General features: G+C 38.2%; 1 protein-coding gene across 4 annotated transcripts in view; it reads left to right on the forward strand.

Annotated features, from left to right (window-relative positions):
• The first annotated feature begins 10,899 nt into the window (after positions 1-10,899).
• Positions 10,900-27,738, forward strand: part of ERC2 (ELKS/RAB6-interacting/CAST family member 2) — a 521,691-nt gene continuing 504,852 nt past the window's right edge. For 2 of the 4 annotated variants that reach the window (XM_056338313.1, XM_056338316.1), the window contains exons 1-2: positions 10,900-11,139; positions 11,849-12,026. The gene's annotated coding sequence lies outside the window, so the exon portion shown is untranslated. Of the gene's footprint in view, positions 11,140-11,848; positions 12,027-12,984; positions 13,218-27,738 lie in introns of those variants that run through there. The other 2 variants (XM_056338314.1, XM_056338315.1) reach the window with 2 other exon arrangements.

Below are 27,738 nucleotides of genomic sequence, written 5' to 3' on the forward strand. Positions count from 1 at the left end.
AGAGCATAAAAGTAATGTCTCTTATGAAAAAGGGGACAAAATGTTGAAAGACTTGATATTTTAAATGAATGAATCTTCAGTTTATGTTTCTGTAATAATAAATAGCACTGATAATGTTAGAATAGCTAGAAACAGTTAATCTAGGTTTTGAGCACAGGAAATGTGCAGCCTTGGGGATACTGGTCCATCTTGGGTTCCACTGTAAGAAGTAAATAGCAGTCTCAAGGATAATACTGTAATTCCACTTAAAACTGACTGCCAGAGGTGATTGGTATAGGGATCATCTCTGTACTTAGTGCAGACCAGTGCTGGAATTGGAATAATGAAGAGTACTTAATCAGTAACTCAGTAGTTTTCATTTGTCCTTACAGTATCTATTTCATAACCACAACCATAATTTCATTGCAATATGTTTGCTTTTTTCTTGTACAAATAAAATTTCTGATTATTCTGGTACTTTATTCTGGTCTTTCCCTCACCTCTCATTCATTTCTTAGTTTATTTTGTTCTACTTGCATGTGTCTTAGTCATTTCTATGCCTCTGAAAGTGTTCTACTTTCCGAGCTGATCTGCAGAAAAACATCTCTAAGATGCACACTAATTAATATCGTGGGTTTGGTGACCGCAGCTGAAATTTCAAATAGCAACATGTAGATCTTAACTATTTTCTGTTCTATATAAGAACTATGTGATTTTGGAACACCTCAGTTTGAGCTTCAGCAGTGTACAGGATTTGTCTTTTAATAACTTAGTGTAGGAGAACTACAGTACCCCAACCGTCTGCTTTATGCTGAAGCCTCTGAAACAGCCAATTTTGTCTTCCAGAACGTGGCTGCTGCACATGCTGGGTGCTGATTGCAAGTATTATTTTAAGAGAATCAGTTTACAATATTTAAGAAAATTACTCTTCTTTTAAAGGCATTATTTTGTGCTTTTATACTCCTGCTGGCTTGATCACACCAGGAGGTTACTGACAAATAGCATCATTCAATTCCATGGCTGCCTTTGCTGCTGCATTGTGTTTATCAAACAAATTGGGAGGAAGAAGAGGACTACGAAAAATCAACAACCTGCAGCTTCTCAAAGAAGCAAAGAATGTAGCCTGGCAACAAAAAGAAAGCCTGTACTATTGCAACCAGAGTGGTTTGTCTGTGTAACAAGATGGGAGCAGTGTTTGAGAAGGACCTGAAACCAAGATTCATAGCCTTGGACATCCTAATGTCCTGCTTCACAGAGAACTCATGAAAAATCAAATGCAGGTAGGAGCCCTGCAAGAAGTGTAACCAGAATATTTGCTGGCGGGCATTTTCCCATACCTTTTGTATTAGTAAGCATATGATACAAAAGATCAGCTCTTTAGCAAGCTCACCATTGAAATTAGAGGTCTTGAAGATCTAGTGATTTTATATGCAAACCCCCTGAACTTATTCCTGCATACCTGCTGCTATGCCAAACTAAATCTATTTTACCCCTGACCTTCTTTCTTCCCTTCTATTCTTGATAATACATTGTGGGTCGCCATAACTTCTGCTCTGTAACAGTACCACAGAAATAAAGAGCTATGTCACTCAACTAACATAAACTATTATAAATGAAATAATGGTCAACTTCCAAAATAATTTGTTTGCTCTAGTTATACTCCTGTGTTCCTATCTTTTTTCTCATTAAATCCACCAAAGTAGTTTTGCTTAGCTTCCGTTTTATTTGTAAATTAATCCTTCTGTCAAGCACAGGCTATAATGCAGTTCAGGATCCTAATATTGCAACTGCACTTTAACACCAAAACCATGAATCCCATTAGCTGCATGAAAGAAGCAGGCAAAATAGTTCCAGTGAGATAAGGTTTGCGCAGAGAGGTAATATGTTTTCTTAGACCAATTGCTGTAGCTGCAAAATATTTCTACTCATTTTCAAATGTACTCCTCTTCACAGCTGCCTGGTCAAGGTGTTGAAAAAATGAATGCAGGAAATAAAAAGATATTTTGGAAAATTCGAAGTGCATTTAAATAAGGAGCAGAGAAATATAAGTACATATAAATAAGAATCAGAGGAATGTTATTAAAAATATTGCTGTTGTAACTACTGCCTCCTTTTTTATCCCAGTATCTCTCTGGTTTCTCCATTCATATTAAAGATGGCCATATACAGTTCTCATACAATGCTATTAGCACAGTCTGCTCAGTGATCAAGAAATCATGCCCCGTATTGTAGTCTGATCTTTCATGGTTTATAAAAATCTTTTTAATTGAGCTATACTTCACTGATGAATGCATTTATCCTCCCTTTCACAGCGGCTGCTGCTGCTATAACATATGGTTTGCCTGCCTGCCTTTTGCTGTACATATTTGCTTTCTGATTGCCCTGAAGATTTCAGAATAAATTCAGTGCATGGCAAAATATCCCAACATGAAAAATCTTGTGGTTTATAGTTTACAGTTCACTTATATATAGGTGTTTTACATCCTGAAGGAGCAAGAAATGGTTTTGGTACCATGGAAATGAGCTATATTTGTGAGGTTTTCCACTGCTCCTCTCTTACCTTCTCTACAGCTGGTAAATTTATAGAAATTTTGCATAGATATTTCTTCCTCTAGCTAGTAATTCCAATTAACAATTTTACCAGTACTTCTATTTGTTTCTATTGCCTGATTTCTCTGGGAGTTCTGAATCTGCTTCTCAACATTTCTATATGGCTTCAGCATAGATAATGGTTTTCTTCTCTATATTTCACATCTGCCAAAAGAATACTGTGCTACTCAATGATAATGGATTGACAGGAGCGTACATATTTCTTCATCCTTAAAGGTGAGGGAAGGATAGAGCAACAGCTGTTTACAGGCTTCAGATCGTTTCCTATTGTTTTGAGGTTTGTCATTTTTTCAGCAGCTTCACTTGTTTTCTTTCTAAGGTTACATCTAAATGATAAAGAAGAAAAAGTATGTGGAAATTAAAGTTACTAGGGTGTATTTAATCCATAGCCAGAATTGTTTTGAAACATAATTGATATTTCCACTAAGCTTTAAAGTTTAATGTTTTCCTAGTTTTTTCCTTTTTTAATTTTTTTTACATGACTCCCCCAATAAAGTCAGACAATGAGAAAGGCCACAAAAATGGACAAAGGAATAAGGCGTAATCACACATATGGGTTTTTTTTCTCTCTAAACAGTATTTTATCAAGTGATAACAGAAAAAAAAATCCTTGAATTTGCAAGAACTGTGTTATGAGAGCCACCTTCTCCCTCATTGCAGTCAAACCTCAGGAATATTCATGCTTGCAAATTGCATATGCTGGGATTTGCAGTCCACTAGAAATAGATGTGCCAGACTGACAAGGAGGAATTCCTGTACATTAGCAGCCATTTTGTACCTATTTGTAGGGAAATGTTATATAATGTCAAGCTGACAATTAGAAAACATTTCTCCCTCTCTATTTCCATTTGTAAGCTCTCTCCTTTTTTCTTTTCTTTTCTATATAGCTTAATAAGGAAGTAACAAGACTAAAAATCTCTTCAATTTAATGTAAACCTCCATTATTATTATATACGTAGATTCTTCTGTTAGAATACATAGTTGTGTTTCTGTTACTGAAGTCACAAATCGCTCTTAGTCAGAAAGGCAACCAAGAAACTATGCTAGTGGAGTGAGATGTAGAAGTGGGATTGGAGCAATGAAGAAAGCAGAAACTCTTAGGGGAGGTAGGCAAAAAGAGACAATACCAAGTTAATCCCTGGATCTAAATGCCCCTAATTAGGAAAGGCACTTCATTTGCAATCATCAGTACTGAAGTAGTCTTTTTTTAAAAGGCATATTCCAGGTTGTGAGAAGAACTTATTAATAAGATGCTTCTGTAAACAGAGGAAAACAATGTTTCCAGAATCAACCAGATAGAAAGAATTTCACCTGCAGTTACATTTATGCTAGTAAATTAAACAGGCTCAGGAAGAACTTTGTGGCCTTGGAATGTAACTGTTAAATTGTTGGAAAAGTACCTATCCTGTTTTAGACTAGACAAACTCCCTCGCCCCCAGTTCTCAGGCGTGTTTTGGAAGTTGCCATAAGTTTGAGTATGTTCCCAGTAGGAAATCTGCATGGGAATACCCTATTTTGGGAGCTGAGGCACGAATCCAGATAATGCTAAGCCATTTCCTTTTTAAGTCAGAGAGTAGTTCTGGATAAATTTAATTAAATGTGCTAGCATACATGTCATTTACAGAGCTGATTCTGAACAGTAAAAATAAGGAAAAATAAATGAGAAAAGGCCATTCTATCTCTTTAGTTCTAGAACTGGTAAAATAACTGGACATAACCACTTGAAGTTAGATCCTCAAATAGTGACCAACTTTTACTCAGTTGTGGGAGAAGTCATGGTATTTCATAAAGTCAGTTGATGATTGTCATAGAAATGCTGATAGATAATTATAGCAGCATAAAAGAATATTTTCAGGCCTATATTTGACCTTTCTTCAATTGTAAAGACCGGAACACAAATGAAGCATTCAGAATGGCATGTACCATGTGTTACAGCACTGACAGCAATCTTGATGACAAAAGTAAAATCCAGTGTCTGTGAGATCTTTTTGTAAATTATCGCTCACTACAATACTAAGAAAATGGGACAACGAAAGTAAGATTGCTTCAGTGAAGATTATGGAGTATATGAGAACTCTCTGGTTACTGAAATGTAGAATTCCTTAATATCTGGCCTTAGGTTCTACACGAAGCAAAAAATATATTGGTACAGATAGAAATGTAAAATTCTGGTGTTCTGTAAAAGTTTTTTTTACAACATATAACTTTGTGTATAACAATTGCTTTTAAAATTATTTTTAGAAGAATTCTGGGATGGCATAAAATAGTCCCTAACTACAATCACAAACCATGAAAGCAAGAAGAGTGATGCTTTAGCTATAGAGTCAAGCATAGCTCATAGCATTTGATTTTTTTTCCCTAAAGGTTCTGGAACTTTGTAGTGAAGTTGAAGATTGGGAAAATCTGAGCCTTTGATATCACAGTTTTTCACTGGGGAACTTGTAGAAGGCTTTTTGTGTTTCATATATATATATATATGTATGTATGTATGAAATACCAAGGAGCAGTACCAGTATATATGTAAAAGCACCTATAAAAACACCTATTTTGTCTAAAGTAATAGATAAAATAAATGAAACCTAATTCCTCATGAATTTATATTTTGTGTAATTCTATGGAGCATTATGAAGTGGATATACAGTGTTACCCTCTCAAAACAATAGTTCTATAAATCCTCTTCAGCATATCTATATAGAGTAACAGATGGAAGACTATCAAGTCTTCTTGTAACAGTTGTGTAAACCTCACGCTTCCTGTGTAATGTCAGTTATTAGCTGATAACTAGCATAAGTGCAAGCTGCCTTTGCCACTCATAGTCAGGTATATTATACTTCTTGCTATCCTGTTGGATGCAACAGAATCCACAATTACTACAAAAGTAAGGAAGCATCTGCAGGTTCATTGTCAGTTTTGAAGCAGTCATACAAGGCTACTGTTTTTCACTATTTTCACATGGTTTCTTAACTTATTTGCTCTAGTGGGGAGCTATTAACTGTAGAAATTTGTTTCCATTTTGGGACTACTCTTGTGGATCAAGTTTCTAGTTCCACTGGGTGTAGGTAGTTTGGTTGCTCCCAACTCAGGCTTCAGTACCCAGCTGTTTAAAATTGGAAGAGATTGTCTTAATAATAAGTTTCCCTTACTGAAGAACTGCCCTGTGGCTCTGTTGAGAAAAGATGATGTACTGGGGGTGAATATTCCTACAGTTGTGATTTTGTTTGTCCCTGTGAACTTCACTGTAGTGGTTGAGATCGGAAGGAAGGAGATCTTGGTTTGCTGCAACTGCGGAACTGAGAGTGGAACATCAGTTGTCTTCAGATGAAGTGCCTCATGTTGATGTTTGTAAGTAAATGTTTTAGTATCTGGATTTACTTTTTGGGAATAAGGTAGGCATTTAAAAGCTTAAGCCTTACTGAAAAGTCAGTTGAACTTTAGCTTTGAAGTGTCTAAACTGATTTTTTAATAACCAGTGTCTAAGCGTTTATTAGTCAGTGCTCATTTAGCAGCAGCTCAAGTATAGCCACATGTACAACAGTGGTAGCTGTGATACTGTATTTCCAGAAAACGGATCTAGTGAGGTAAATAAAGGACCTTTGATAAAATTTTAGATCTTAAAATATTAAACCGAATTCAAGGTGTCTTAAGCTACATTAACAAGATACTCTTAGGGGCCAGTGGAGTTTGAATTTTCCTAAGAAATGTTTTTAGGTCTCTGCAATATATAGTATAGTTGATGTAAAAGCTATTAATAGCCCTATTTTGAGCTGTGGCTGCTGAAGAACCACTGTGAGATGAGTATTTTTACTATTAAATAATTTTGCTCTATTTGCAACAATGAAATTAGCAGCATGTGTCAGTGTAGCTTTATAGCTATCCTGAATAGATTAGCAGTGCAGTACATAATAAATTGTTTAAATGATTCAATTACAGAAAAGAATATACTTTCCTTAGATTTTTTGCATAATAATATATTTATAGTGAATTCCACAATAGCATATTGTGCGTTCATGTATATCCAAGTAACGTTTTTCCATCCTCTGTAAAGTATGTATCACTGTTAGATTAAAAATATACTAATGAATTTGCAAACCAAGACAGCAGACTGGTTGGTGATCTGCCATGAGAAAGTAAAGAAGGAAACTAACATTTGGTGGAAACTATTTTGTCATTCAATTTGACAGATATCTGTAGGTGGATAGCTGAACAGATAAAGAAGAAAGAGAGCAGTCCTATAAGTTATTGACTGAAAAGTGCAACACCCTCCATGATCTAGAATAATAGGACGTCATTCTGAAATCAACAGAAAAAAATAATTTTGTTTCAATTATTTTGTTTGGAGTTTTTTGTTTGTTGTGGGTCAAGTGCTCACACCAAGTTTGATCACCACATCATGGTAAATGCAACATTTTCTTTTTCTGTAATCTTCACTGTAAACCATGCAGAATTCAGTTTTTTTCTTTTCTTCCAGAGATATCAGTGTACTCCATGTGAAAGTAGTTTTCTTGCACTGTTAGATTCATTTTCTTATTTCTGGACTTCACCAGTTGAGAAGAACTTGCACTATGAAAGTAACTTTCTGATTTGATCCTTGCTGGGAATTGGGTATTAGTATGAATAAAGAGCACCAACACCCATCATGACTCGCTTTCTTTTCCAAAAAATATTTTCCTTAAACCCTTTCTTTGAATTTTAAACAATGTATCTTGGTAATGCTGAGTTCTACTGGACAATTATAAGTTTAAAAGTGCTTGTGAATGTAAAACAGCTAAATTTTATCAAGGAGGTTACTGTCATCCTTATTCGCTTTGTACTGCAACACAGGGTAAACAGAATTACTGATTTCATTTCTTGATAATAGTCTAACATTATTTTATGTATTTCTGGGTTTTACCATCAAAACACAGGGGCTGGCCTACATGATCTCTTATTTCTGTTTCAGCAGCTATCATGCTTTTAATAATTTTCATGTCTCTGTATTGTTTCTACGTGTACTGTACTTTTGTGAGAAAGTAATTCAGTATTTCATACATTAATACCAGAATTATTTTTTACAATTAATTTTTAGTTACACTGTTCTATCTCGTTCCTGACTTGGCTTTTGTAATAGAAAATGAAAGCTGAAAACTCTGCCACTAGGGAAACACAGATGAATAATCAGGGCCAGGTTCAATGGAATAAAGCTAAAATGCATTTTCCTCAGTCTTTAAAGCACCACCTGCAGTTGCTTGCTCTCAGTTACGTAGCAGCAGTGACTAAGCTCCATCTCTACTTGTATTTCTGTTTTTTTAAAAATGAAGCACTAAAGATCATACATCTTCATCAAAATATGGAAGGGAGCTAGCTGCTGCTGAAGTTCTCTTCTTACCTGTGGTAGTAAAAGAGAGCTGGGAAGGGTGAAGGGAGGCACAGGAAGCGAAGACAATCGGTAACATGTTTTCTAATGCAATTTTGAATTATTTATACTCATAAATTTTCTGTTTAGTTAATCTAATAAGAGGATGTTTTATACTTTACTGTTTCCAAAATTAGTATCACAGACTTGAAAATCTGTATTTCTTATGTACTTTAATTGCTTAAGGCCTAACACACTCATTTAAATAAAAAAAATTGTCATTAATTTCAGTGGGGGTTTCAGAGCTCCTGGTATATGATATGTAGCATAACCATAGTTCTTGCTGCTTATTTTTAAGGTAGAAAGCAAACAATTTCAGAAAACAAACAAAAATGTGCTAACCAAAAATGTATGTGAAGGTAAAGGTGTTGAAAAGTGTAAACCTTAGATATAGAATCACATGACACATTGTAAATGCTGGCTTAAGTTTTACAGCAGACTGCTTTCCTCTAACAGTTGGCTGAGAGATATGTCTAGTGTTAACGCATTGTTTGGAATGTCTTACAACAAAAACAAAAAGGGAAAAAAGTGCTAGTTTACTCAGAGGATCTGGCTTTCTTCATTTTATGCTTAATGGTACCCACCTGCATCATGACACAGAAGACAACACAGATGTTCCTGTGATTAGACTGAAATGAGAACTTTCATCAGCTGCAAAGAAGTCAGTCTTAAGTACATACTCTTGTTATTATCCTACCCTTTGGATTTGGATTCCATCATTGTCTTGAATGTAAGGAATGAATATTGTTGATGGGTTTGGATTATGTGACCCTGAGCTTGTTTGCATGGATGTTGTTTCTACTAATACAATAAGTAGATTAGCTTTAAAATTCTGATTATTTTTTTCCCTTCACTTGAACTGCACATTTTTCTAACAACTCCTTTTGAATACAATTGGGTAAAATATTTTTTTCCCCACAGAGCTCTACACCAAATGGTCTTGTCCACAGTGGGTATATTCTGTTCTTTGGCACTAGTAATATTGATAGTCCCCCTGCAGATGGTCTGCTGCTCCAAGATGGTCTATGATTAATTCTGCTACAAACTTTATTGAATGATAGCAAGCTTAATTCATTGCAATATTGTTGCAACCTTATGGTGACTCTTCCCACAATGATTATTCCTTGGAAAGAAGATTCTTAGGCTACTGGTCTTCTGTCAGAATGATGCTGGCTTTTGCAGGCTATCACAAGGCCTGTACCTTTGCCAGTGAATGAGTCACAAAAGACAAAGCAGAACCTGATGTTCCTGTCTTGTCATATAGACAGGGGTGGTGTGATATGTTGTTTAAAAAACTGTCAGCAGCTGACACCACTTGGAACAAAAGTCCTCTGATCATTAACAGTACTGAGACAGGTCTGTAAGATGTTCTTATTGCATACCAAATCCAAATTAAACGCTAAACTTTTGAAAATGGACATTTCTTGTGCTTTGAAGCACAGTGTAGTGACCCACATCTTACAGTGTTTGTACATTTCCTTACAGATGCAGACTTGCTAACTCTTCAAGAGTACCTTCTGTTTGCTTTTTAGATCAAGTGAAATGATTTGTATACAAAACCATGTCCCTTGTCAATTTCTTCAGGAACAGATTTTATCTGTCCATAATCTCCATGGTTTTGTAATTATTTTAACAGAAATGTCTTCAAGTAAATGTGCAGGTTTGGAAAGCAACTGAAGCTTGCATTTTAATCATGGTTTATCTTATTACTTTGAACTTGGAAAAATATTTACCCCATATTGTAATTTAAGGGAGACTGATATTGTAAGGGTATGTCCCTTTCTTGGGGTAATAAAAAACCTGCTATACTACTTCTGTGAATTGTATTCTAGCGTTGTTTTGAATATTTGCATCTCTGAATAAACATTCACAACAGTAAACTATTTCAACTGGCTTTAGATAATTCAAATACAGCAATGAAGGGATTATGTTCGTTTTAAACATGATTGGTTGAAATCTGTTTCATTTGACATAGTTTTTAATAGTAATTCATAAAAGCTGTTATTAATAATGTTTAATAGTGGTATGGATGGGTGCATATATGGGCAAGAGAGGAATAAAATGCAGATTACAGCAGAAGTGATTCTTAAAAACATTGTTATGGCAATGAGGTTAGGAAGAGGCAGATAAAATATGCTTGTGAAACTGTGTAGAGTAAGGTATGAAGTAGCCTTGAAGCTAACGACTGAGAGTGATCAGTTCTAATTGTATCAAGAGCAATGAAACTCACACAATTTGAGAAAAAGGGGAAAGACAGAAGGGGTGTGTGTGTGAAACATCACTTCTTAGGATGAGAAGTCAGTGGTGTTTATAGAAGTTTCCCTCACTCCCCTTAACACAAAACTAAAGATGAAGGATCTCAGGGGTAATTTCTAATGCACTCTGCATTTTTCTGATGAAAAATGCTTTCAGGCTTCACATAGCAGCTTATCTCCTGCTTTTCTCCCCTGCACACTATTTTTTTTTAAACATAAACATGGGTGTAATCTTAATTACTTTTGCATTTAAGCCAAAGCACAGCTTTAGATCTCCCCCCCCCCCCCCCCCCCGTATGCACATATAGTAATGGATTTTAGATACTGTGTTCTTAAGCACCTGGCTTTGAAACATTTTGGCCTTTGGTGAACAGGGACAAGAAAGCGATTTTGCCTCCGCAGTTTTATGCGGACATAAATGTATGTTTAGGCTGTTTCACAGTAAACAACGCACTTTCCGACGCTTACAGGGTGGCGACTGGAACCCATGGGTTTGCAGCGAACGGACAGTGAGAAACCCATCGGCTTGCAGTACGCGTGCCCCGCTGGCAGGGCTCTCCGCCCGCTGTTGGAGCTTGCTGCTGCCCCCGGCGGCAGGCCGCTCCGCGCCGATGAAGCCCCAGCTCCTCGGGAATGCTGGGAATGTTGAGTCAGGGACTGGCAACCCAGACAGCCAGGCTCGCAGCTGACTGAGGAGACTCGCTGAGGGACAGAAAGACGAGGGACAGGAGCACACAAGCCTTCCCCCGACTGCAGCAGGTTCCCTCTCTTCCACCCCTCGTAGGTGTTCGGTTGCTCCGGCTTTCCCTTGCTGCCTCCTTCCTCCGCGCAAATGAGATGTCAGCTAAACGTGATGTTGTAAAATCCACGTGAGGATGAAAGAGAGATGCAATGATTTGAAAGGTGAGAAGCTTAAACAAGAATATGGCTGTAATACGTTTCTGTAAATTTATTGTGATTAGGTAAATTTCTATATATTGCTTTCTACAACTGTCTGGTAGCTGAAACTGGAAATGAATTCGGAGAATAGGCTTTTTATATTGCTTTAGAGATACATTGTAATAAATGGGACCAAGAGCACATCTTATTCTGGTAACAGAGTGCCTCTCCCTACAGAATCGTCAACCAGAAACCTCTCTTGCAGTTTCTATTAAAAGCAGCCATGGGAGTCTCATTTTTTGTGCCCAATGTTTAAAAATATTATTGTTGTCAAAATTCTCTAGAATAGAATTTATAAGCTTTGGAAATTCCTAGCTTTTATACCTAAATACTGGATAATGTTTGGGGTTTTAAAAATCGTGTCAGGAAAAAGGTGAGAGATTTCTGTACCCTTCTCGTGGCTGGTGAATGGAAATCAGAAACTAACAAGATATTATTTTGCAGTTGCATAATTAAAATACTTACTGGGTCCCTCACTTATGATGCTGTGATTTTTTTTAAAAATTTTTTTTTTCAAAGATCATTTTAGGTTGGACAAGAGGGATGCATATGATAAAATCCATGCATATACTCATTAAGGATACCTATGTATTTTTCTGAGAGCATTAGAGTAGTAACGTGCTGGAGAAAGAATATATATATATATTTTTATTAGTGTGTGGTTGATTTCTAGGCGGCTACCTGCTAAGCCTTGTGATGGATGGATGGGAATCTACTCCCTCAGCGGCGAATTGATATTTCCCTTTTGATGGACACACCAGCCGACCACTTGCATTGGCAGATACAAGCTCGTTACAAATCAGCACGGCCAATAAGTGCAGTCAAGAGGAGGGTAAATCCTACTTGTCAGGGTTAGTTTTCTGGTTGGCTTTTTAAATCAGTGGTTTCACTTAACTATTCGGTTGTTTGGGATTTGGTTTATTTTCCGATGCCCCTGCCCTCCATGTGCATGTCCAGGGCGGCCACCCGGTGGGAGACCCCTTCCCGGCGGCTCCGCCGAGAGCAGGCCCTTCCCGGCTCCCCCCTCCCGCCAAGGGCGGGGAGGGGGGGAAGGTCCCCCCCTCCATCAAATCGCTTCTCCGCTGGTACTTCATTTCCCTGTGGCGAAGTCGAGGATGGGAAGGATCCTCCGTCTCATGCCTGCCCCCACCCCCGGCCGCCCTGCTCTGAGGGAGGATGCGGTGGCTGTCAGCTGCCGCCCTCCTCCCACCTCAGGCTCCACAGCGCGGGCTCAGCGGCTCTTCCCAGGGCGCGGGGAGCGACCTCCTGCGGCCCTGCGGCCGCTCGTTTTCCAGCCCTAGGGGCAGGGGGGACGGCGGCCTGTCCTCCCGCTCTCGCCGCACGTCAGCGAGGAGGGGGGAGCCCGGCCACCTTCCCGGCCCAGCTCCCCTCGCAGGCGGCTGTGTCAGGGCAGCGCGGCCACCCCCACCTGCGTCTCTACAGGGACCCCTATAGCTATTCCCCTGCCAGGCGCAATTCCTTGAATTCTCCTAATATAACTGACCGCCCCGCGCCCCTCCATGGCTGCTGCTGCTCGAGCGAACGGGACTCTTAATCTGCCTTGGTGCGGGCCGTCCCCGCAGGCGGGCGGACTCCGTTTTCCCTGGCTCTCGCTGCGGGCGGGAAGGCAGCGCAGCACCGCCCCGCCCCGCCCCGCCCCGCCCCGCCCCTCCCTCCTTGGCGGGCGGGGGCGCCCCCTCCCGCTTGGCTACCGGAGGGCGGGGGCTGGCGCGTGCCGCTGGCGGGGCCCCGCGGCCGCCGCTCCCCTGTGCGCAGGGGCCCGCGCGGGCGGGCTGAGGTGAGGGGCGCTCCCCGCGCTTCTCCGCGCCCCGCCGTGGCTCCGGGGCGTCAGGCAGTTTGCCATCTTGTTTTGCTGCTAGGGCTGGCTGGTATTTACCTGTTCTAAGAGCGGAGGTTCTTGTAGCCCCTATCCCTTCACACTTTCGTCTGCTGGAGCATTCCCGATTTCTCCCTTTCCCTGGATATGAAGAGGAAAAGGTCCCTTGTTAGGGTCCATGTTCGCACACAGGGAGTGTGAAATGGTGAGTTTCCCCAGCTCTCTTAAGGAATATGTTTCTGTGGGAAAAGCCTTGTCAGTTTCTTCCTGCAAGAAACTTGACCGTTTAAGACTTGGCTTCGTGGGTGACTGTGTTAAGGGGTGTGTGTGGAAATACTCTTTCCACATCTCCTCAGTGCCTTAAAAGAAACTTTAATGTTACTGTTACTTTTGTTTGAAAGCTCTGTGTAAAACAGTTTTCAAAGGCATCAAGGTGAGTTAGCATTTTCACTTTTCTTAAAGGAAACTGTGTATGTGTGTGTGAAAGGAGAGACTTTCTGTCCTGTGAGTGAAGGAAACATAATTTTTTCTTCCAATGAATTAATGGGATCAGGGCAGCCCCTGAGATCTGTGGCTTCACAGCTCAGGTTGAAACTACATGTTTAAACTATGGAGTAACTCTGTGCTGTATCTCATACACGTAGGGTGGGGTAGATCTTCCAGTTAAGAACTGAGAGATTTCTTGTATGTTGTCTTTTGTAGTGCCGGTTCATTTGTATTATGTCTTCAAATCGACACTTTGTTTTGTCACCACTGAAATATCAAACAAAAGGGGAAGGAGATAATGTTTTGCTAGTGAAAGGGAAAGTGAGTACATAGACTGTTCTCCTTGTCATTCTCTCGGAAATGCCCTTTTGATTACTTGAGTGATTAGACGGTAAAAAATACTGACTCCAGAAAATAGTTGGAGTACATAATTTTGAAGGGTAGTGCTGATGGTTGAAAGGTTGTTTCTGTGTTGGAGAAAGTGTGTTTAGACAGGTTTGGAGGAGACTTGGCTGCTGTTATCTTTACGTAGCTCCTGTTTTAATCCTGCCCAGTTGGTGGGGTACCCAGGCTGTCTTCCTGAATGTGGAAGATGATGCTGTCTTATTTTCCTTCCTCACCCTACAACTGAGAGCATGTGCTTTTGGTTTTCCAGTTGTGTGGGTGTTTTTCTTTCTATACCATGAAGATGGGTTTATGAATAGAAAGTGTCTTCTGTCTTGAACCAAGATGTGTCCCTTTTCCCAGTAGGTTAAGGGTTCTGTTACTGAAATGGTCTCCCTCCTTCTCAAGCATGAAGGAGGTGGTTGGCATGCAGAGATGTCTGTTGTTCTTTGCCATCCTACTGTGCAAAATGGAAATGGAGTTCCTTCCCTTAGAACTTGTGTGTGTCTGGTCTTCCTGAGCGCTGACCTCCTTTTACTTTCTGTTAGTATTTGAATGCCTTATTATACTTGTTATACCTATGATACTTTCTTGTGTGGATAACCTGCATTTGGAGGAGACTCATCTCACCACCTCTTGTATTCTACAGGTAGCTTTTCAACTTCCCAAACCTAATGGTGGTCAAATTCTGATGGATGGTGGTGTAAGATATAATTAACCATGCCAGTTGCCCCTCCTATTTCTTGCCTGCTCTGAAGGCTGAAGAAAGGTGGCAAGGGAAAAGGTGGCCCGTATTCTTAGCAGCCAAATATCTAGTGAGCACTTTTGGCTGTCTTAGAGTGTCAAATATGCCTGATATTTAGAGAATTAGCTATTCAGCATGCATGTTTTCATAGAAGAATGCTCAAGGTGATTTTCTTGTTTTAGAAAGATGATTCTTGCAGACCTTTGGAAGATGACTAACAGAAGAGTGGGTTGTTCACCCCTCAAAGAGGGTGAGGCAGCCAGCCTGTGTATCACTTCCAAAGACAACATATGTTCTCCCACCTGTACGTCTTATGGTGTTTATTATATTTTTATCCACTATGATGCATTTGTTATCTTCTCAGTTTAATTTCGTTTGTAAGATGTTTAAGATATATATGGAGATGGTTAGTCAGATCCACCCAGAAAATATTACTGTGATACTGATTTTTTTTTTCTAATGCAACTGCTCTTTTATTGTGAGATTATATTTGTTTTCTTCGGTTTTAGGATTGCTTTAGAATATTTTTGTGATGCAAGTTTTAGTTGTTAAGTAATCTTATGTACTTAGCAATGACGAGGTTGCCTCAACTTACTTGTTTTGCCACATTAATTTTAGCTTATATTTTCTACGAAGTCCTGGCAAAAGGGCAAGAGTTACTTTTAAGCAAGATGAGATTATAATTTCTTTTTGAGAATTGTAGGTGATTGAGAGAAAGCTCAGAAACAAAATTCTTTAAATGAACTGGATAGTGCTGCTTATTCTGGATGGTACTTGGAAAATGCAAAGGCAGATCGGGAGAAACGTCAGTTAAATCTTTTTTGGAGTACTTTAGGTAACAAAAAAAGAGAACAATTAAAAATAATGCTTTTTATAAACAATTTTTTTGAAATAAAGTGAGATAGGTTTATATATACTGCTGCTTGCATGTAAGGCGTGACCAACAAAAAGAGTTTTCTTTGGAGAATGGCTGTGGACTATTTGTGGGGTCCAAGAAAGCTTGTAAGCATAGATATCCAGCGTTTGTTTGTATAAGAAAATGTAAATTTATTTGAATGAATGTTGGTAGTGTAGTATTTAAGTTGTGTTGCTGCTTTCCGTTGTTGTTCTCAAGGGATTCTTACGATTCATTTAGTGATAGCAGCTTTTGCAGTGCCCAGCTTTGGAATATCTTAAATAGCCAGATTTTGTTTGCGAGTAGTTGTAACAACACTTAGGAACACCAGCCTCATATCCTTTGAGAGACAGTCTATCAAGTGCTGAGCTCTGACAAAGGCTAACAGTAGTAAAGATGTTTTAGCACTTCTTTGGATAAGCATCCATTACTGTCACAGCATTTGTGGAATTCCTTCAGGATATTAGAAGTGTAGACTTTGCGGTAAACAGTTTATATGTTTGGAGAGTTGTCTATTACTACGATCTCTTTAGTTTGTAGTGAGCATAAGGGAGAACTATAGTATCAAAACTTCTGTTCTTGTAGGATGGCGGATGGAATGTGTTTTAAGAATTTGAGGTATACCTCAGACTTTCAAGCTGTGATTGGATGTATGGGAACATTTGACGTTTTGGATGCTCAGCAAAACCTAAGCTTTTCTGAGAAGTTTTAAGGTTAGGTTTTTGAAAAGGGGTATCAGCTTTCTAGACTATCTTAGAAACTCACTCTTGCATTTGCTGAAGTATTTCAGACTAGTTAGCATGTGGCTTCCTTAAAGACCAATGTACTTTTTATTTAGTTCAAGTATCTCACTTTCAATAAGTAGTCTTTTTTTTAAGCTTCTCACTGCTTGTCATGCTTATTATCCTATCCCTCCAACAATGCAGATGTAGAATGTAACAGGTAAATTCTACAGAAATGGAAAATTATGAGATGTATTTTATAGTTAAATCACTTTTTTAAAAAATCTCGAATTGTGCAGGAAATGCTATGAAACCATCGAAGGAGTAAAAAGACCAGTGAAAGATAAATGGTATTGGTACGTGTGAAAATAATGTGCTGTAGTTACTGGGATAACTGCGGAGTTGTGGTGGGAAGTCACTAAAGAAAGCAATGTCTATAATGATTGTCTAGCTGGCTATAGTGTGCAGTTTATTTGGAAGGAAGTGAAAGAAATGTAACAGAAGTGATCTGTTGGACGAAATTCAGGAATGACAGAGACTACATGTTGCACAGAGCATTGGTAATAGGGGGAACAGTTTCCCTCCAAGTAAGTATCTCAGGTCACTTGGGATGAATGCTGACTTATTGGGCATACTATTCTATTTATTTTGAGAAGCTAAGAGAATACACTTTTGCTGACTTCATTCCAATTCCTAGTGGAAGTTTACTGCGTCTGTACTCGTGGCTATGCTATTTGGCATCCATTTGGATTGTCTCATTGCAAAAATAACACACTGAATGGACTTGGAGGCCATACTATTTGAATTCTCAGGAACTGAATTCTTTTTGTCAAATATAAATTGAGATGTGCTGAGTTGGAGATTGTGCTGATGCTTCTTCAGGTTTCAGTATGGTGAACTAAGCACTTTTAATGGCCGCTAAAATTAATTTACAGATAGTCTGCTAAGATAACATTTCATTGTATCTGTGGTGTATACAATATCTGAATCATTTAATAACTTTACAAAACAGCATAGGTCTGTGTTATTTCTGTGATGGTGTGGACTTGGACTTAAACAGTTTTCTGTAGTGCATTCTTTTCCTCAAAATATATTATTATGGAAATACAGTTCTTACCACTTATGTTCTTTGAACAATTCAGATTAGTAGACATAGTAAAGCATAGCTCTTTGTTGACCAATGTCAAATAACAGTGCAAGAAATGGGTATTCTGAGGTGCTTTACAGAGCAAACTGTCTTCCAGAGATGCATGTTTATTTTTGATAGCTAAGTATTGGAAGACATGGTGTATATTGGTTTCCATTTATATATCTTTTCCACAGACTTCATTTGAAAACTGCTCAATTTGTTTTTTCCTTAAGGAAAGCAGTTACAATTACATGTCATCAATGCCAAATGTTCACATTAGATGCCTTTAAGGACTTACAAATTGCATTTGTGAATTGGCATGATTATGGTCAGCTAAGATGGGTTTAGTGTCAGCGCAAAGGTGGAAGAGTGAATTGCACTATGAAGTTGTCAATAACCAAGTGGCTAGGGAGCTCTTTTCAGCCTTTTCTGTGAATAAATAAGTAAAAAGGTAATTTGGGAGGTGCAGTGCCTTCTCATGGTTCCAGGTTCCTGATTCTATGCTGAATTGAGAGGTAATCTGCAAAATCACTTGCATCACTTACAAAGCCTATAAGTTCCTTGGAGAATTTTGACCTAATGTGGCTGAGGCATAACCAGTTTCTTTTTTTTGGTCATGATCCTAAACTGTGTGCATTCCCTTATATCCTAGTGAAGAGAGAGGAGATGTTCTGCATGTTTTTGAATTCTAATGGCTTCAAAGCATGCTGAATGCACACATACGCTTTTGTTTTATAATTCTAGTATGTCTATTACTATCCTTGAATCCAAGAAATATAAAATGCATAGTGGATATTTAGGCTTGACAAATTTGTAAATACGCCAGTACTTTAAGTATTCTAAGAAAATGCTGTCAGTTACACAGGTAGTGTTAATAGCTGATCCTATGACTATTCTGTTGCTTTCTTATGAGAATAGAAACATTGTAGCAAAAAAACTCAACAAACAAGCTTTATCCTGCAAATATATAAGCTACTGTTTAATAACATTCATGTGAGTAGCTTTAGTGAATTGAATGGAAAATACTCCTTTGTGTAGAAGTATGTCTGATTATTTCTAAGATAGACTTAAAGTTTTAAATACCTCTTAAAATGAAAAGTGTTACATAATGTCAATGGCAGAATATTTTTTTACATACTTAATATGAAAATAAACAAATTTACAGGTCTCTTTGTAAATTTAGTCAATTTCCTTTTACCTTATTTTCAGTTCCTCGGTTTTTTTCCTAAAACAAATAAACACACACAATAAAGACTGCAATTAATATATGTATGTGTTATCTGGTGAAAAGCCTTATAATTTAAACGCTGTTGATATGAACATTGACATTACAGTTGTTTGCTGGTGTGAACATGTGCAACAAGTTTTTTTGGTATTCTACCTTTGTGGCCATATTTGGAAAACATTGTTTACTTTGGTATTATCAAAACATTCCTGATGCATTGGAAGTGTGACTTTTCCTATTGTAGACATAATTTGTGAGGACAGATTTGTGTAATATAATGATATTTTTGTTCTGTCATTACTGAGCATTTAATTAACTCTATTCTGTGCCTTCTGTTGTTAATCTCTTATGACCTTATTTACTAGCATAGGGGGAGTTCCCCCTTATCAGCAAGGGGAAAGACAGATACTGGGTGTCACACAGAGTGTGTTTACAAAAGCTTTCAGTTTGAAGCAATGTCTTTAGTAGAAACATATATAAAACCATAAAAACCATACTTTTATCGAGTGTAACTTTTATGAATCTCTTGTATTAATTTTGAAGATCAAACATGGTCTTTTCATTACTTGAATTCTAAGAGCTCTTTTTACATGGTTTAAAGCATCACAACAGGTCTTAATCTTGAAACAAGGGATCAATATGTTTGGAGTGATCCTTGACCTATCTTCCTTTCTTGCATGATGATATAGCAGTTGAGCTAACAAAGTTCTGCAGTAGTATTTGTCTTCATAAGTAAGTGTTGCTTACTTTCACAATGGCCTCTGTTAGTCCAGAGTATGCAAATGGAAAAAAATAAATGCATGCAATTATTCTGTAAGAAGAATTAAGGTTTCTATCAGTATTGCAACTTGGTGTCATTAGCGTGCACAGAATTTAAAGCGTTGACTTTGTGACTTAGATCCTCACATTTGACTGAAGAATTTGGACTATAACTTGTTTTGTCAAGGATTCAGTTTTCCTTGCTCATAAAAAAGACAGAGGAAATGGAGACTAGATGATAAGTTAGCAATATGAAGTTGCAAATGTGAATCGACCTACTTCACTTTTTATGGTGTACAACTTGGTTGCACCATAAGCAAGGTGAATGAGATTGCAGTGAAGAAAAAGAAGCTTGGCTATTTAAATCATTATGGATATATTATTTTTTCCTTAAAATTTTTTTTAGTTTCCTTTACCCTGTTTACCTTTTAAAAGTAATTATAAAACTGGAAATTCAAGTTGAAGTATATCCTCGTTTGATTCTTTACGCACGTTTATAATGAAATATATGTGTAGTATTGCTAGAAAAAATATTTTAAAATATGTTAGGTCCTGCACATGGGTTGGGGCAATCCCAAGCACAGATACAGGCTGGAAGGAGAATGGTTTGAGACACCACCCCGCCCCTGCCAAGGAGGAAGACCTGGGAGTTTCGGCTGACGAGATGCTCAACCTGACCCAGCAATGTGTGCTTGCAGCCCAGAGAGCCAACCGTATCCTGGGCCGCATCATAAGCAGCATGACCAGCAGGTCGAGGGAGGTGATCCTCCCTCTCTGCTCTGGTGAGACCCCACCTGGAGTGCTGCATTCAGCTCTGGGGTCCCCAACATAAGGAGGACACAGAGCTATTGGATTGAGTCCAGATGATGGCCACAAAGATGATCAGAGGGTGGGAGCACCCCTCCTATGAGGACAGGCTGAGAGAGCTGGGGTCGTTCAGCCTGGAGAAGGGAAGGCTCCAGGCAGATCTTACAGCAGCCTCCCAGTACCTCAAGGGGCCTGCCAGAAAGCTGGAGAGGGACCTTTCACAACGGCATGTAGTGATAGGACAAGGGGTAATGGCTTTCAACTGGAAGAGGGTCGATTCAGATTAGCTGTAAGCACAAAATCCTTCACTGTAAGTGCAGTGAGACGCTGTCACAGTTTGCCCAGAGCAGCTGTGGATGCCCCATCTCTGGCAGTGCTCAGGGCCAGGCAGGATGGGGCCAGGAGCAACCTGGTGTTAGTGGGAGGTGTCCCTGCCCATGGCAGGGGAGTTTGAGCTAGATGATCTCTAAGGTCCCTTCCAACCCAAACCATTCTGACTGGGATTGTCTCTGTGTTCCTCTTGAAGTTACAGGTGCTTTGTAAAGAAGCTTTAAGTATTAGGATTTTGTCATTACTAAGTATAAATAACAACTAAGATGTTGCTTGAAAGGGGAAGAAAGGTGGCATTTATTGCCATTTTTAATTTAAAAATAATAGAACAAGTCTGATCTTCCAATTTTTACTAGGAAAATTTCAGGTTTTATTAATCATGCTTATTTTTAAGCTTTAACTTCTGAATTGAAGTAGAAAGGTAATGCAGTCTATAACAATTAACAGAAACACTGTCTTTGTTAAGTAGTCATTCAAGTTAGGTAAATTTTGGTAAAAGCAAAGCAAAATCATGTTACTCAGGCATAAGTTTTCAGTAATCCTGAGGAATAGTGTAGACTTCCACATTTTAATGTTGTTTGACCAAATGTCTCTTGACTATTTTAGTAAAGATTTAACATATTTAACTTTTTTTACTGTTATTTAATAGTAATTAAACTAAAAGTACTGTTTTTCTGGCTAATGAGGTGGCTTAGAATAATCCTCCACAAAGACTGAAGTGCGTAAATGCAGGCTTGCATAGATAAATGAGATTTCTTATTGAGAAAAAAATAAGACACAACTGATTAACAATTGCAGGATGGAAGGCACAATGAATATAGACTAGAATGCAGAATTTAGCAAATACGTGACACCTGCGTACCTGCAAGGACTAAAATGTTAGGCATTCTTTCTCTGGAAAGAATAAAGCTTGACAAGCCTTTAGAATTATCTGTATATCCTGAGTAGGTTGTTATGGTGCAGGGAAGTTGAGTAAAAAAACTTGAAGAGTGCAGGCAGTGTTTTGGAATGTACTTTTCTATGGCTTATTGTCGCAGCACTCTCAAAACTAGGCAGCTGTAACAAGGTCTTTTACCATCTCATACCAACATACTCTTCATGCCAGTCCCTATGCTGTCTTCTCCTGGGCTTTCCTCACCTAGGGCATTTGTTCTCTCTGCTTCTTCCTTGGCTGCCCAGCCTCTTAACAGAACCAGCCACAGCTGCACTTTATCTACATCGGCCAACCCACCGCCCCTGAAGCCGACCCACAGCTGTATATTATCAATGAGAGTTAACTCGGCTTCACTCTTCTACAGCTTATTACTTGTGATTACACCACTTGCCTTCCCCCACCCACCCCCCCCCCCCCCCAAGGAAAAATAGGATCTTAACATTAGATGTTGCAGAGGGAGCAGATGACTAGCAAAACAATTTGCTCAGGACTGTGAAGTTTGATCTAGCAAAACTGAGATATTTTACCCTGTGTCTTTGAACCTCTTAGCAACACTGTTAGTGCTGATGCTTAATATTTTAAACAAAGGATGATGCTAAACATCCCTGCTTCTGCTGATTGACCGTTAAATCAGAATAAACTTGGACAGCGATATGTCTGCATTGGAAGATAATTTGTTATGCAGGCTGTACTACTTTGTGTTTCCCCAGAACTGGCAAATACACTGCCCTACAGCTTTTTATAAAGATACACTGTGTTCTCTGGCAAAACCAATGAAAATCAGATGTGATTTTCTGCCATTGTTTGGCTATAGAAGCCTTTTTTTTTTTTTTTTTTTTATGATCTATCTTCAGGTCTTTAATATTTGACACAAAAATAATAAAAAAAAAATCTTAAATTTCTCGCCTCCCTTAGGCATCTTAGAAACTCCAGGGAGACTTTTTCCTGTCACAAGGAGTGCAGGAAAGAATTCTTGGAGTGGAAGTGTTAGAGATAAAATATTAAGAATTGGTGTTTCAACAACAGAAAGACCCAACTCAGAGGTTGCGAAGTACTGGAGATGTCAGTTGGTGAAGTTTAAATATTTCTTTTTATTTAAAGCCCATTTCTAATTAATATTACACTTTAAAAGTGGTTTAAAACAATTACAGTGCCTCTAACATTGTAATAAAAAGTCAGTGCTTTGAAAAAAATGTACTTTTACTGAGCACTAGCTTTATTTTAAAACCGAAACGTGTATAAATGAGAATTAAAAAGGTATTGTTGATTTTTTTTTTTTTAAACTCAAATATACTTGAGAGTAATATAATTTACAGTCCTGATAATTCAGTCAGAACTGCTTTTTTTCCTGAGTTTTTTAATACTGTGTTTTGAGCAAATATTTCCATGGCTGGAGTTTACTGATTGCATGAGGAGTGTTAATTGCTGTCACTGCACCTGATAACACTAGAATACCTGATGACTTTATTTTCCATGTATGTCATTAGATGCATATTCAGCAGCCATTCTTACTTTCTCCTTCATGTAGAATTTTGCTTGCATGGAGTAGAAATGGAAGATAGGCAGGTGTGATGAACTATTCCTGTGAGGTGATAAATGCTAGTTCTTTCATTTAGCATTGATGAGAGTTCAGGGACATTTCCAAGTTGTAAGGTCATACCAGACATTGAAACTAACTTTATGCACAACTACATAAGTACTGTTTTTATAACTAACTACAAGAGAAGGTACATAAATTAATGCTTATTGACAAGTAAAAATAAATTTATTGTGCAGACTATAGTAAAACTTACATTTATGTTAGAAATGCAGATTCAAGACACTCTAAGGAACCTAAATGAAGATGATGTTGCTTTTAATGTCATGTATATTTTATTTCTCAAACTTTTAAGGAATAGTAGAGTGGTAGAAAGAAATGAGTCCTTTTCTTATGATTGAAATATGGGAGGGAGGAATAAGTAATTTATCAGTCTGATAAGTCTGGTAAATAAGTAGGGAAGAAATACTCCGCTTTCTTAATAAAACCAGTGCAGGTCTGGTACTAACTCTATATGAACCAGCATTTGGTTCATTATCTTTTTGTTACTTTATTAAAATAAGAAATGCTTTGCTGCTCAGATTAATGAAGAAAGGAAGTATACTGTACAATAAATTTTGGTTCTCTGTATCTAGTTTGCATCGTGTTGTTTTTAATTTTATTTTTAATCAGCACAGATGATAAAAAATTATCTCTTAAGACAATGCGTTGAGCCACTGTTAAAGCAGTCAAAACCCTAGGTAAAATGAAAGAATGTGCCAGAAATATTTCTGGCTCTTGGTTGCTACTTTAAATATACATGCATCCCTAGAGTTCTGTGTATAGAGGTGGTTGTTGTTGTGATAAGGGAGTATTTAAATGATTCCTTTATTTTAATAGAATCCTTGACTGCTTGCTAGGACATGCTGATGGAACAGAACTTTTTCTGTGAATCTCCTTTTTGTGGTGTCTCAAAATACAGGGAATGCGAGTCCTAGTGAAGAACATGGGAACACTATTGTTACCGAAATCTCGGAAGGAAGAACTTATCAACACCAATGTGATGTAGATAAGCAGACACTTCTTTATTAACAGCCGGGTGCGTGAGTGAGTCGTCTCACGATCAACGCACACCAAGTTTCAAAATCATACACCATATATTGGATGTATTCATGCATATTCATTAAGTATTCATGCATAATCATAATATTCCCCCCAAACCATTAACATACTCTCCTCCCATATGCGATTCTGTGCAGTAAAGGTTAGAAAGGTCCAGAAATGGGTCTGGGGTATGATTTGGGTAGGTGGTATATGAGTCGGTGGTCGCGATCTCCCCCTGCTGGAATTACCTTTTACTAAAGTTCATGGTTTCTTGGCAGGTAACTACAAGTTGTTCCAGTTGACTCTCCCCAGTTCCCATTAATTCTATATTCTGACATTTCAATACACTTTCTACATACAGAAGACTAGTCAAATACAAAGAAATCCTCTCCCCAGTTCCCATTAATTCTACATTCTGACATTTCAATGCATTCTCCTAGTCTACCCGTAAATAGTGTATCCAATCATCTTGAATCTTAAGTCTGTTACCTAAGTTCTAATCATTCCTACTAGGTGATTCTGACCTATTCTTTTGGCCATGCTACAGGGCTGTACAGAGGATTTCATAGCAGCTTTTGCTGTGCAACTACAAGTTTCATGAAAATATATTTCTTATTCTAAATGATTTTATAAAATCAAATAAAGTCAATTAATTCTAACTTATTAGCAGATCTGTAACATTATCTTCTACATAATCTCTTATTTCTTTTGTTGGTTTTTGTTTATATCTGGGGAGCTGTAGAGTACTAAACAGTTTTAGACGGTTTGGAAGCCTTTAAGTATTTAAAAAATCGGATTGCTAATTTCTGCACTGAGCAGTCATTATGTATTATTTGGGAAGGTTAGCTGTAAGGAAGGGGTTCCTTTAAAGCTTTCAGTAGTATTACAAGTGTTTGCACTCTTGGCTGATTATTAATATTGGCAAGTAGTTGTGCAAAGCTATTAAGTATTTGGCTAATATCCAAACTTACTGCTGACTAGGTGATTCTGGCCAGAGGGGAGACAAACTCCAACTGGCCCTAAGCTTTCTAAGCATAATTGTCAGAATTCTTCTCTCCCCTGTCCCCTCTTCTCTTGCTTGCCCCATCTGTGTTTTGGTGGCTGTTCTGGCCCCACTATGCCTCCCTATGAACATGGTATAAACAACAGGTGAGATATATTGACATAAAGTCAGAAAGTAGCTCTGTTTTTAGATGCTTGTTACCAGTTGATGATAAGGCAATGGTAACGCTGACCCTTAGGATAATCATGTGACCTAGTCTAGGCAAAAAACCCCCAACCAAACCCCAAAACCCCAACTGCCTGAAAAACAGGAAAAGGAGGAAATAGAGTCTCTTTATCCTTCACTAAATATATTTGACTGCTGTCAGTAATATGAAGAGTCATTTCTGTACGGTTAAGATGATACTTTGGATTTAGTGGTCAATGTACTTCCTGAGCACAGTCTGAATATTTGCTCATATTATGTTTTCTTGCATGGGAATATCTAATGAGGAAAGGTTTGCTACATTTTGTTGTCTCTGGCCCTGTGTCTAGTTACTGAATTTTTTCTACGCTTCTTGGTGTTTTCCAGCATAGTGTGATTTGATAATTTTTTTTCATTAAAGTTGTTAAATTTGCTGTGGAATTAGCCACACTGTATGCTGTCTAGCGCCTGCTTGTTAGTGAAACCTCTAACGTGAAACTGGTGTGAACTCTCCATGCGCTGTGGCTGCATGCAGGATTGGTAGCAGAGTTCAGACTGTTACCTGTTTTGAATGGTTTGGAGTATCTGATCTGAGACTGCTGGGCTGCTTCGGTCCAAACACGTTACAGGACTGCCATGGAATGTAACAACATACTGTAATTCTCCTCAATTGAATTAAGGAAGAATTCAATAACTACTTTAAAAATTATTCAGACACCACAGGCTTTTGTCTGGCAAGATCTAGTTTCCATTTTTTTCTGAATCATCAGGATTCATAGAGCTCAGGAAACAGGCAAAGTAGGCCCTAGTCTGTTTTGAGGCTAAGCTACAATGCCTCTACGCAATTCTTTTGGAGTTCTTATGAAAAGATTGACAGACACAACACAGAAAATGTTCAATTGCTTTGAACTTGCCAATGATTTGTTTAAATACTTAACAGAAATAATTGGGGGTGTGTATGTGTGCAAAAGAGTATATAACCAGTGAAAACCAGAACTTAATGGGGTTCTTTGAAGACAGTATTTCAAGGAAGCTGTAATTATGTAAAATGTAGAAGTAATGCATTTGGAAAGTAAACTGAATGAGACAGACCTTCCATTAGCATTATACTGGAATCCTATGTTTTAAGTCTCTATAAAAATAGATAGTTAAGAAGCAAATAAAATGCAATGTCAGAGACTTAAGTGATGTGGATAATCTGAACCCATGATGTTATTGTCTCCAGAGGGCAGGTGATGAGATGAGGCAAAAATGTGGAAAATAAACTAAGCTTAAGTCAAAACAGCCACCAGGAAGTATTTTAGCGTGACTGTTTCTTATTTGTTGGGATTTTCAAGGCTGATGAAAGCATGGGGGTTGGGGGAGGGTCCGGTGTCTGCCCCCTGCCCCCCAGCTGAGAATTCATGCTTAATCTTCTGGATTTGTTTGCAATGCAAAATGTTAGTCACAATCATAATGGTTACTTTTAAAGTCATATTTACATTAAAAAGTGTTTTTTAAAGTAAGAAAATATTAAGACAAGTAGTTGAGCATATTTTTTGTTCTAGTACTATTAAGCTGATCTGGATTTTAAAACTCAGAATAACCTTTTATGGGAAAATACATGCAGTAGGTCTGCAGTCAGTCATAGACCAGACTGACTGACTGAATCTGGGTAACTTTTTGTCTCAAAAGTTTTCAGGGGGATATAACCTTCATGAGTTTTATTAGAGCTCCTTTGTGCTTGCTACTGCAAGATCTACAGCTTCTGGGCTTCTGTCAAGAGAGAGGGAGGATTGGTCTCTTTAGTTTTGGGTACACTGTTCTTGTCTATACAGCTCTCCTATTCTCCCCATCATATATGAGATTTTTATATTTCCACTTGATTCCATTTATCTTTCTTTCCACTCCTTGCACTATGGTGCATAAGGGTTCAGCAAAAGCATACTTGAAATATTACTACTCTAAAGCAATTGTTTTTCATCCAATATTTGCCCCCCTAAATTAAAATAGTGATATAAAATCAGTTTAGTTTTCAAGATGGAATAATCTGTATCTCACCTGCCCACTCTAAGTTCAACTAGAATTGCTCTGGGTCAGCAGGTTCTATGGGAAGATGGGGAAAGGGATCTTCTCTTTTTTTCCAGGCAGTAGAAGATGATCTGTGTGGCAATTGTTGAAACCCTGAGGCTGATACTGCTTCTTCCTAATATTGTTTCTTCATGCCTTCTATTCCTGGTGTGTTGAGACAACACAGTAAATCTTCCTGAAGCTAGGAAGGCTCTGTGTATACACAGTAAATAGTAGAAAATGGTGTTAGGTGCCTTTCTCCCCTCTTCCATAAAGCAGTGGTATATGGCTTCTGCTGTGTCTGAGACTTTTCATGGCCGTAACGGAAGACTCAAGGTTTACCCTTGATTATATATATACTTCCAAAAAGCAGACTTTCACATGCTTTCCTTTTTCAAAAGTGTTGGCAAGAAAGCAAGTCTGTATAATTCAGGTTGTAGAAGGTAATGAATTGC

Source organism: Falco biarmicus, chromosome 4 (assembly GCF_023638135.1).
Source record: "Falco biarmicus isolate bFalBia1 chromosome 4, bFalBia1.pri, whole genome shotgun sequence".
Classification (NCBI taxonomy): Eukaryota; Metazoa; Chordata; class Aves; order Falconiformes; family Falconidae; genus Falco; species Falco biarmicus.